Below are 12,295 nucleotides of genomic sequence, written 5' to 3'. Positions count from 1 at the left end.
ATAACGCGCCTTTGTTACGCATCTCGATGAAACATTTTAGACTGGTTCTGTAGTGTTCGACTCGCCGGCACTCAGTAACCGAAGTACTGTACTTTTTATGCAGGTGGTTGTGGCACGTGGCACGAGCGGTTTTACTTAACAATAGACAATAGGATTAGCTCGGGCTCTATTAGAAACCTACGAACTATAAATCCACGCACGATAGGTATGATATATGGATCAGGTATTTAGCTAGTTTTAGGCTACCTACACGAGTAAGCTTTAATATCTGTATGTCCTGTATGTTAACTTTTTTACAAATATGTTACACTTTTTTTACACAGTTTATTTATACAAGTCTTAGTACGGCAATATATTATTATGTCACATAATAAAATAACCTTAGAACTTGTCGTAAGGAATCCTAAGGTATTATATCCAGACTGAGATCTTAACAGTTTCGCTGCCAGGTCCAATTTGCGCGCGTTTCCATCTCCGCCTAATTCTGATTTATTGCGCTTCAACCCTTCCGCTGCCGGAGCAATTAGCGTTGTAAGATTATTTTATGTAAGCTTCCGTTTATATATACGAGTAAAGGTATATTCTTATGTGAATATGTTGTAAAGAAAATGCTTATCCATCATTCCTGAAAATAAGGGACTGTTTCAGGTTAATTTCCGTAATTTAAGCCAGTTATAGGTCTTTGATAGCCGACATCATCAGCCAATGCTTAAGGATGAGACACGTTAGAACGGCCCGGGTCCGGGCCGAGCCTCCGACACATTAGGGGCCGTAGCCATGATGCCAATCGTTTGCGCTACGACAGCGAAACGCTTTCTGTCTCTCACATATTATCACTCTTACATATTAGTGCGATAGAGAGACAAATAGCGTTTCGCTGTCGTAGCGCAAACGATTGGCATCTTGGCTAGGCCCTATAAAGTGTCGGACACCTCGGCCCGGACCCGGGCCGTTCTAGCGTGAGTCATCTTTATAAATCCCATTGCTAAACATTTTGTCGATGGACAAGAGAGTTTGGGCTATAGTTCCCAAGCTAACCTAATGTGGATTGGGAACTTCACTCATAATCACAAAATATTACGCTAACATTTATCTAGGTGAGGTACCCATTTTTGGGCAAAGGCCTCCTCCAAGCCCTTCCAATGATCTCTGTCTTTAGCTGGTCGAGTCCATGTATTTCCAGCTATCTTCGCTATATCACCTACCCAACTTCGTTTTGGGCGGCGTCTTGGTCTTGTCACCTCGCGAGGGTGCCAGTGTAATTTTCTCGCACTCCATCTATCATCTCTGATTTTCGTAACATTTCCAGCCCATTTCTTCACACATACCTTTTAATTGCACATGCACACATAAACACAGCTAATTTCATAATATTCATTACCTCTCCCGAAGTCAAGTAAGTAGCTCAAAGCACTATTGATATTTTATCAACAAGTTAAATGACATACAATTATAGCGTCACTGCCTCAAATTAACGTTTAGATCCCTGTCAACGACACGTGCTTAATTAACAGTTTGACGTGCGTCAACGTCACTTTGCACGTCAAAATGGGGAGTGCCTATTGGGGGCTGTTTTATTATCATTTGGATATCTTGAACTACCTATGTCACGAAATAATAGAACATTAAAGTAAATAACCTAAGTTTTTGGTCAAATAATTTTTGATACAAGTTTTTATCGCTGACTGTTTCTTTAAAAAGGCAACTAGAGTCAGACCAAGAATAGTCTGCAGCGGATTTGACAGCCCACGCAGTGCAAGTGTCATTTATACGTCATAATTTCATAGAAGTTTGCATCCTATAGAAGTGGTATACGCGTGCCTCCGTGAGGGACAAAACATACGCAATGCGACAATATTAAAAACACGTTTTAACATTCCTGACAACATACCAAAAACTTCGAGCAACACGGAAGGGAGGCGGCATTCGCACTATTTCCCCTCTGCCTAGGTACAAGATCAATTGATCTAGCGCGGGTAATAAAACTAGTTGCGCTCGGATTTCCACTAGACCGAGACCAGACGCGCGCGTGAACACAGCAGCAGAAAAAATGCCTAATTGCCCGGTTTTTTGTCGTAAAAAGAGTAATATAACACTTGTAATATTTTTTTTACATATCATACGTTTAATTACATTTAAACACAATTATTATATTTTAGTCTCATGTAATTGTTGGATTTATTGATTTTACTCGCCCAGTACAAATTGCGGATCGGTCGAGCGACAAATGCGACTTCTCATCTGTCAGAACACTTCGACGAAAATGTGTCAGTGTGCGTGTTGTGACACTTGCGAATCGTCCGTACACAAAAAGAGATCGAGGTTTGCAAGATTTGTCTTTGACGTGTGTCATTTTCTATGTATTTGTGTCGTCATTACAGATTGGATTTTGTATGTAAGTGTGTGAGAAGTGCGACTGTGTGCACCTTTCCCCCCGCGAAAAATGGCAGAAAGATTTGTACGGTGAGATATCGCTTGGGCCCCTCCCTTCCGATGTGTCGGAAGCCGGTGTTGCTCGAAGACCAAAAACAATCTACGTAATTCGGTCGGGTTATTTGTTGCCCACCATAAACCATACTAAATTTATGGTGGGGAACAAACAAAAAGTGAGACTGTGACAAGGACAAGCAATACCGCTTTCTCTGCTACTCCTACTTGAAAGCCCACCCTGTGAGCCTTGTTCTGGGGATTATTGTGCTGCTTTCAAATATAAAGACGATGTTCTTCTTGACAGGTTTATAATTAATATTCGTTTTACAAAAAGTTTCTCATTTAGCCGCCATACTTCACAAGTTGACAGGCAAAAGCTAAGAGTCACAGATAACATATATCAGCCCTACGCACTGTCATTAGAACTAATATTACAATCATCGTACGTTGGTACACTGTATTAGCCATATTGTTTTATTAAGCCGTTACGTTGTTAAGCTTGGAATAATACTATATAATATAAACTAGTACAGAATATAAAATGCTAATATACTGAAAGTTCCATAAGTTCATCTCGTTCGGTCGTTTGGCCCCTCCCCCGTTTCATCTCTATTATTGTACCTCTATGCATCAAGACGATTCTAACAAACCCAAACATAATTAGGTTGTTTTATCACCTAATTCCTACGGTCACCTCCTGTGTCCATCATCAGATTAAAGGATGACTCAAGCTAGACCGGACCGGGATCGGGCCGGAGCTTCCGGCGCTTCGTTTTCTATGGAAGCACCACGTGATCACCGAGCAGCCATCATAGACAATGATATGTCGGACGCCTCGGCCCGAACACGACTGTTATTTTGGGCCATCCTTGGCCATCCCAGGCCGTGAGTCATCCTTTAAGCATACTTTAAAATGTGTATGACCCAGGCATACTATTTCTGCAAGCGGTGTCGGCATGGCTAGTACCGCAGTCGCGGTAACAAGACAAGTTGTAAGTAGATTACGGCGCGCGGTGTCCGCCCGCAGGCGTCCGCGGCGCGGGCGAGTCACTTTGGTTACAACTTTTATAAACCTGAGATACCTAACTTACAATAACTCAGTACCTGAGCCAGAGTAGCATAGAACAATGATAAGAAACTTTTACGCGCTTTGTACCTACTTACCCCCTTATTCATAAACGCTCGTTTGTCTTTATCTGTCATTTTGACTTATGTGTTTGTCATCATCAGTGGCCTGTAACATCAATAAGATGATGGTTTAAACGGCGTCCATAAGAGTGCGGCACTTCCGCAAATGACTATTAAGTCCAATGCGAGAGCGGCAGCCGCGACCGCATAGCTGGCAGGAGAATGCCGTGCCCGGTGACGAAGGTGGGAGAGCGGGGCGCTGGTGTCTCAGTTCTCGCCTATAGACCGACCGCTTAACTGAATCCTCGCCTGCGCGGTACGGGGGCGACGGGGCGGGACGACTAAGGGTGGCGGGGAAGGTGCGGGCGCCGTACGCGTGCCGCCCGCCCGTCTATAGTGTGAAGAAGGTTAAATCACGCTTCATCGTGTGCAACTACCCCTTCACCCAGTGCGAGTTTGACAACAATATAACTATGCGCGTGCAATAGAGAAAGCAACAGGAGGGTTAATGTACGAAAATCCATGTGGAAAGCGTCTTTGCTTTAGGCTGGGAGTCCGTTAATATGAAAATATCAGGCGACATATTTATTCTTGTCTTATATAAAGCACAATATTGGCCAAACACAAGTTTTAAGCACGAATAAACATGATTATGATATGAGACGTACAGCAATATGTTAAAAAGCTTTGAGACAACTGAGCGGGCCCGAATATAGCGTGGTGCTGCGTTTGAACGGGCAAGTAAGTAAGTATTCGCACTAGTAACTCTACCATGAGTTCGGTAAATGACAGTCGATAGTAAGAAAGTTAAGAAAAATGTTAAATTCACATAAAGAGCATACGAGGAGCATTCGATATTTAATATCTGTTATTTATTGATCAAAATACATTCAGCAGCAGAAGTAACTAAGCGGGCAAGGTATTCAAAATGAACTGAACCTAACTTCGTGAACCTACATGGCTTGTGATTTTAAGGAAATCTGAAAAACTTAGAAAAGAGGCTATAAGGCTGATTTGGTTTAGATCGTTTAGAAATTTCCAAATCTAATTCAGCCTTGAAAAACAACTATTTTCTAAATGAAATTATTATTCAAATAATTGAATTCCGTTTCCATTCCTTTGAATTCGTTTGAATGTTAACCCATAAAGAAAATTATACGAGTACGTTATACAACAAATATAACCCCTCTGTCCATAAGGGATCAAATAATTACTATTTTAGGGTTCCGTAACTGATGGGACTCAACGGGCCTACCACGTACCATCGTCCACACTGTTAACTGTACATCGGTGGAGTCGGTGGACCTTGTGCCTTTTGTAATATTGTCCACCGATGTACAGTTAGGAGTGTTGCTGTTTGTACAACTTATACTGAGCGGCATCCTATTTGGTTCATTGTTATGTGATATAAATATTTATATGTAGGAACCTGACACCAGAAAGACGTATTGCAGCGTTATAGTTCATTATTTTAGACGCCTGTATAAAATCGATTAGCAGTGTTGAGCTACGTATTAGTTGGTTGTAACGAAATAAATAAAGTTGCGTAGAGAGTAACGCCGTCTATTGGCGCATTGTTGAAATAAAGTTGCGTAGAGAGTAACGACGTCTATTGGCGCATTGTTGAAATAAAGTTGCGTAGAGAGTAACGCCACCTATTGGGTTGTTGTTGAACTAAAATGACAGGTAGAAGGCTTTGGAACGTCAAGAGGTTTCTCTTGGGTGAGCGTAAGCACGAGTTGGCATTTTTTGTTATGTTGGTAGACTGGTCGAGCAGGTTTGCCAACTTGACTTGAAGGCGGGAGCAGTGTGGCTCCGCCGCGGGTAGTTCTTCTTGATCGGGCCGCGCTAGAGATCGGACGTACTCGTTAGCCAACCTCGTGCCTAACTCGCCACGTTCCTGAAGGCTTATACCTGAAGGATTATTCTGATAGCTTATAGAATCCCGCGTTCTTTAACCATTTAGCTAAGTGTTTTATTTCAAGCGTTATTTTGATTTCTTATGTTTCATTAGAAGCTTACTTTTGTGAAATAAAGAAAGGATGTGTTATGTGTTGTTTTGAAAAGATTTGTCCCTCTGAGTTTGTTGCCGGTCCCATATAGGGCTAAATCTTCTCATGTCAGAGGCGTAGGGTTGGAGCCCGCCTAGATTGACTTGAATAAAGATAAACAATTAATATTAAAAACTAAGTGTTAGTGTAATACTCAGTAATTGAAGTTATGAATAGTTAATCCCCTTTTGAACACTTGTAGAACACTACAGTAAACTAATTGGGTAATTTGTCTAAAAGAATAATATTAGTAAAATTATTAAACGAAGCATGTTCAAGCACATTGGTAGTGTTTGACGGCCCGATTCGAACTTTAAGATATGTCAATCAATAGATCTAGAAACGATATGGATTAGATATGTCAGTGTCCAATGTGACGTTTCTTCAAACGAAAACGTCGCTTTTGACACTGACACATCTAATCCTGTATCTTTAGGTATTTCAATAAAAGTAAACAAATAATTTGTACATTTTCGGGTAGTTATAACATTTATTGGTTAACCAAACAAATACAAAATCGCCTGATCAGTCACGGAACGACCTAACTTTAACCTACATTATTTGATCATGTAATGTTTTCAGCTACCCTCAACTGGCTTAACGAGCCATTTGAGGGTAGATTTTATTTACTTTTATTTAAATACCTAAAAATACAGAGTATAGACTGACAGGCCTATTCGGATTTCGAGATAATCACAAGATCTTGAGACGATTTAGAGTTTAACTAGATCTACATTAGATATCGACTAGATGTGACTTGGATATCTAAGTCATAACTTGTCGAAATCGTTCAAGAGGACCTCCAGAATCGCGGAAACGTCAAATTTGACATATCTATCTTACAAATATCTTTAAATTATCCGTATCGTTACTTGTTGAAGTCTAGTAGATATCTAATTAATTTTCCGAATTGAGCCGGTAGGCTTTACTAGGTTTTCCGACGCGGTCTGTTACGACACCCGTAACATTCATACACTTTGTTGCTTTATCTGTCACAGTCGGAAATAAGCTCCCTAATTATTTATTTAGTTTGCGGCGTTGGCAGTGAGTCGTGAATTAGGATAGTTAGCCAGATGAGAGCGCTTAGTTGACCAAAGGGCATTCTTAAGTTCGTAAATAATTTAGTGACCTTTCCTCATCGTCCACAATGTTACGAACGAACTACATAGAATAACTATAGAAGTTGGACACAAAAAAAACCAGACAAGTGCGAGACGAACTCGCCCACCGAGGGTTCCGTGCTTTTTAGTATTTATTGTAATAGCGGCAACAGAAATACATCATCTGTAAAAATTTCAACTGTCTAGCTATCACGGTTCATGAGATACACGGCCCGATTCGAAATTTAAGATACGTCAATTAATAGATCTAGAAACGATATGAATTAGATATGTCAGTGTCAAATGTGAAGTTTCTTCAAACAAAAACGTCACTTTTGACACTGACACATTCCATATCGTTTCTAAATCTATTAATTGACGTATCTTAAAGCTCGAATCGGGCAGACAGTCGCGTGACAGACAGACAGACGGAGAGATGGACAGTGGAGTCTTAGTAATAGGGTTCTGTACCAGCCGCCAGCGACTCAACTGTACAGCGCGCATGTTGACAATGTCAAATATTGTCTAATGCAAGATGTATGACATGTCTATAGATTTATAATTTCATTTTAACCAATCAAAACTTTTATTTATTATTTAGAAATTGTGTAATACCCAGTACAAGTAGTGTTAGTAGTTGTACAGTAGTGTCATAATGCAAACGCTCCTCAAACTCGTATGAGTGAGATGTCTCGGCAGCGTGAAATTGAAGTCACCGCGGAGGCGAACTTGCATCTGGACTGTTCACGAAGCCCACGAAGCAATAGTAAAGAACGAATAATTTCTAGTGTGAACTACAATAATGGATGACTCCGATGGTCCGTGCCCTATGACGGCTGACGGTGATCCGGCCGGTAGCTCCGGCCCGGGCACGGTCTGGACTAGCGTGAGTCATCCTTAACGAATTTCTATTTTCAAAATCATTCCAATTTTCAAACAAAAAAAAACATTTAGATTCACGAGCACTTCCAATTTAAATGTCCCAAAGTTTTCAAACGTTTTAGATTTTTTTATCCTTTCAATGTATCTCGCATGTTTGTTCCTAAATATCCCAAAGTTATCATACAATTTTCTAATTTCTATCCTACCATTCCTACCCATCCCAATATATTCAAGACAGATAAGGTAAACGGCCCCAAGTTCGTGTTAGTACGTTATTTCGTTAGTTTTGTTTCTGGCGCAAATAATAAGGAATTCAAATATTTTTTATTCAAATTATACATATGAAAAAAATCTGTATTATTTAATCTCTTCAATAAAAGAATAACCAATATTTTAGTAATTAAACTGAGAGTAATACGACGGTCGAAACTGTCAGACGGCCGCGAACAGAGGGCCTACCGCGAACCACGTTCGACGTGTTGCCTCCCTGTCGCACTTACGTACAAATTTACAAGTGCGACAGAGGGGCAACACGTCGAACGTGGTTCGCGGTAGGCCCTCAGCTGTGTTGTATGCGTGCACTTTTTTTAGGCGTAAGGTGCGCGCTCTCACTTGTTAAGCTTATAGGAAGGAAAAGCTAAACCCATTCGAATAAAAGATTTTGGGAGTGTTTCTGTGGGTTCCTTAGTAATTGATTTGACAAGAAAAAAGATTAACTAAAATTGCAATAAATCGATTCACGAAATAGCGGTCATTTTATTTTTCGTGTGTCTCCTATTTCGTGCCACTAACGAATCAAGGATTTTCTAGATACATTTTGAGTGCTTGTTTTTAAATATAACAACGAAGATAATTAAAAAAACAAATTAGTAAACAATTAATGTATTTCATGAAGATTCGTATGAGCGAAATTCGGTATATGTTTTTTTCACTAGAATTCTCATAAAACGAGTTTGAAGGTGACCCGAGTTAAAAAATTTAAGGTATATTCCACGTATATTCTCATATTAACTACTAGCACAATTTTATTTATTATTCAATTTATTTGATTTATTTTGTGTATGTTTATATTTAACGTATAAGATAGTAAATATTTTTTTGTTAATTTTTTTTTATTTATTTTTTATATTTTTATATTTTTTATTTAAATAGTTTGGCTCTTAATCACGTATTAAAGTACCCATATGGTTTACAAAGTCTTAATTCAACCATTAAAGACGACGAGTACAAAAAACTCAATTTAACATTTTTTTAAATATTATTTTTAATTTGACCATACAATTATTCGTAAGTAGGTAAGACCGTTAAATATAAATGATTATCAGCAAATTATCACCAATTACTCTAAGAAAACTTTATGCCGAAACAGGGGACACGAATTCACGAACTTAGGAGCTGACCTAAATTTGTATCACGAAATGGGAGCCAAATAAGAGGTTCACGACAAAATTCATATAAAAAAAAGTTTCAACTAAAACCCTACAGTTTATACATTAAATGGTTAACAAAGAACTAATATAACTTATTCAAAAGCTTTCAAGGTAATGATATGCTTCGTAATATTAAAAAAAATATACAAACTCTCAACTCACTCTCAAGAGCCTTAACCTGCCGAAACAGGGGCCCTTTACCTTATTTACCTTTGGTAGGTACAAATTTATGGACATCGCGTGGTAGATAATAGATAATAGTTTGCATGTAGGTAGGTATATAAAGGATATTAGCAACTAGCAGCCTCCTCGCACAACGCATAAGCATTGCAATTCAGCGAGGTAATGCTGCCAGCGTCTACGGGACCTTGCCGAGGGGTGATTTTTTATTGTAGTTTAGGTTTAGGGATGTTTTATTTTTATTAATTTAGAATAGTTAGATACTTTTAGTTTATAAGTTTTTAGTTTGTTATACAATATTTATATTTATTTGTTAAATGTTTCAATAAATGTAAATAAATTTTGAACATTAGCAAAAGAAAGTCAATGTAGCAAGATAAAATTACCTGTACAATAAAATAAGTAAGTAGTATGGAACCATGTTACACAAGTCAAGTCAACCCAGTCCCAGAAAACGCTCAATACTTAAGGCTCGTTTTTTCAGTATAAAACATCCCTAAAAATAAATAGCTTTATCTGGATATGAAAGCTTCATCTTAGGCAAGGTCACTTCACTACACACTAGACCTTCATCATCATCAACTCAGCCATAAGACGGTACGTCCACTGCTGAACATAGGCCTCCCCCTTGGACCTCCATTCGTACCGGTTGGAAGCGATCCGCATCCAGCGTCTTCCGGCGGCCTAAACAAGGTCGTCTGTCCTTGTGTTGTGGGTGGACGTCCTACGCTGCGCTTGCAAGTCCGTGGTCTCCACTCGAGCACTTTTCGACCCCATCGGCCATCTTCTCTGCGTGCAATGTGGCCTGCCCATTGCCACTTCAGCTTGCTAATCCGGTGGGCTATGTCGGTGACTTTAGTTCATCTACGGATATCCTCATTTCTGATTCGATCACGCAGAGAAACTCCGAGCATAGCCCTCTCCATAGCTCGTTGAGCGACTTTGAGTTTTGAGATGAGGCCGATAGTGAAAGACCACGTTTCGGACCCGTAAGTCATCACTGGTAACACACATTGATTAAAGACTTTCGTCTTGACTAGACCTTAGCCGAGGAAAATGTTTGCCGTGATTTTATAAGCGATGCGAATAACAAACCCCATATTTGCCGTGCTTGGACAAGGTCATAAGTACCATTAAACCCCTATAACGTGACGGCATTTTACAAGCGAATACGGGTCAGGTTGCCGTGGCAGGCTATTTAAATATGGCGGTATTCCTATAGTATTCTATTCTGGGATGGGCATACATTCATATTTCCCCAAACGTAATAGAACGAATATTATAATTTCTGGTTTATTTATATATTGTTTGCTTGTTTGTTTTGGCCACCGCTATCCAACGTTGTAACGCGGCAAGTGTGATGGGCACCTTTGCACCCGGTACAACTCTTTTAGATTAAAATATTTTAATATTTAGATATATGTAAGTTATTTTTGTACCTATGTTTTTTTATATACCTATATATTTTGTATGTTTACTATATTGTTTTATTTAAGACAAATAATTCCAAAAAAAACTTGACTAGCAATTCATAAATTATTAATTTCTATCTATGTACCTTTCTTTATTCCAAAAACATTAGGTTTATGAGACTATACTTGCCGCAAAACTAAGTGGCGAGTCAGGTTATAATGCCATCTCTTTCACTCTTAGTTAATCTAAACAAGGGTAAAGGAGATGGCATTATGATCTGACTCGCCACTTAGTTTTGCGGCAAGTATAGTGGCTCCGTGAGCTGTAGACCTCGCAAGCATACCTTAAAACTGGGAGAAACGCGCCGAAATGAGACCGGAGTGGCGTCATGACATTAAAGTCTGAACATCAAAGCATGACGATGACTGGCTGGGGAACCTTAAGCGGAAAAGTCTTCGTCGTACTCTACCACCTCCTGCGGACTCGCGTTTTGTGTGCGATCGATGTGGCAAGAAATGCCGTGCTGCTATAGGAGTTTATAGCCATCAACGGCGATGCGGGACCCCATAAACACACAAGCGCCGCAACAAGCATCTACAACAGATGATGTGGCCAATGAAAAAAAAAAAACCGAATTCTGAATCGACATAAAATTCTATTTGATTATTGAATCTGCCCACTAAGTTTCATAAAAATCGGTTGAGAATTGCGATCTGCAGGCGAGAACAACCGGACATACGAAAGCATTTTTGCCCAAGCTGAAACGAAGACCTTCGCTAATGCTAGGTCAATTATATACCTAACAATAAGTTCAAATCAGGTGCTAGTGAAATTCACAAAGGCGATTATATTTATACTATGTAGGTACATTAATCCTTCGCCGAGTCAGACGACGCAACGGAGCCACGCTGTTACGTTGTCGCCCAAATCTACACTGAAAAAAAAACCTGGTACTGGTAACCAGAATCTGGTTAGCTGTACTATATTGTCTTGTTGTATATGTGACGACAGGACACTTTGTAAACATAACCAGACCATTCTTGTTAAATTAAATTTGTTAATTCTATGAAGTGTATAGTAGTGGGTATAAGACTTTTAGTAAACCCAACTAGCCGGTCTGTTAATGGTTACTAAATAATACAGTAACATATACGTTCCTGTCCTGTTATTATAACAAGGTATTCAGTATATGTAACTGAACGATTTGTGCGGTGTACTGGTTTTATATTGTTCACGTTACCAGAACGCACTGTGCTAATGGGGCTTCTAAACGAGCCATATGTTCACTGCAATATGTGGCCGGCAACTATTGGTGTCCTCTTACTCACATGTTACAGAGGGACACTAATAGTTGCCGGCCACATATTGCAGTGAACATATGGCCCGTTTAGAAGTCCCTTCAGCACAATGGGTTCTGGTTACGTGAACAATATATAACCAGTACACTGCTCTTCTAGTAAATAGAGACAAGTTTTTAAGCACACTTATTTTTTTTATTTTATTGATCAAATAAGTAACACAGCATTACAGTAAAACCAAGGCACTGTGACACTACAAATGAAAAAAACATTTTGTCTCCACAAAGAAAACAATAGACACAAAAATGACATACAAATTAAACATTGGATTTGGGCGACGACGTAACAGCGTGGCTCCGTAGCGTCGTCTGACTCGGCGTAGG

Source organism: Cydia splendana, chromosome 21, assembly GCF_910591565.1.
Source record: "Cydia splendana chromosome 21, ilCydSple1.2, whole genome shotgun sequence".
NCBI lineage: Eukaryota > Metazoa > Arthropoda > Insecta > Lepidoptera > Tortricidae > Cydia > Cydia splendana.
Note: the sequence above shows the minus strand (reverse complement) of the source record.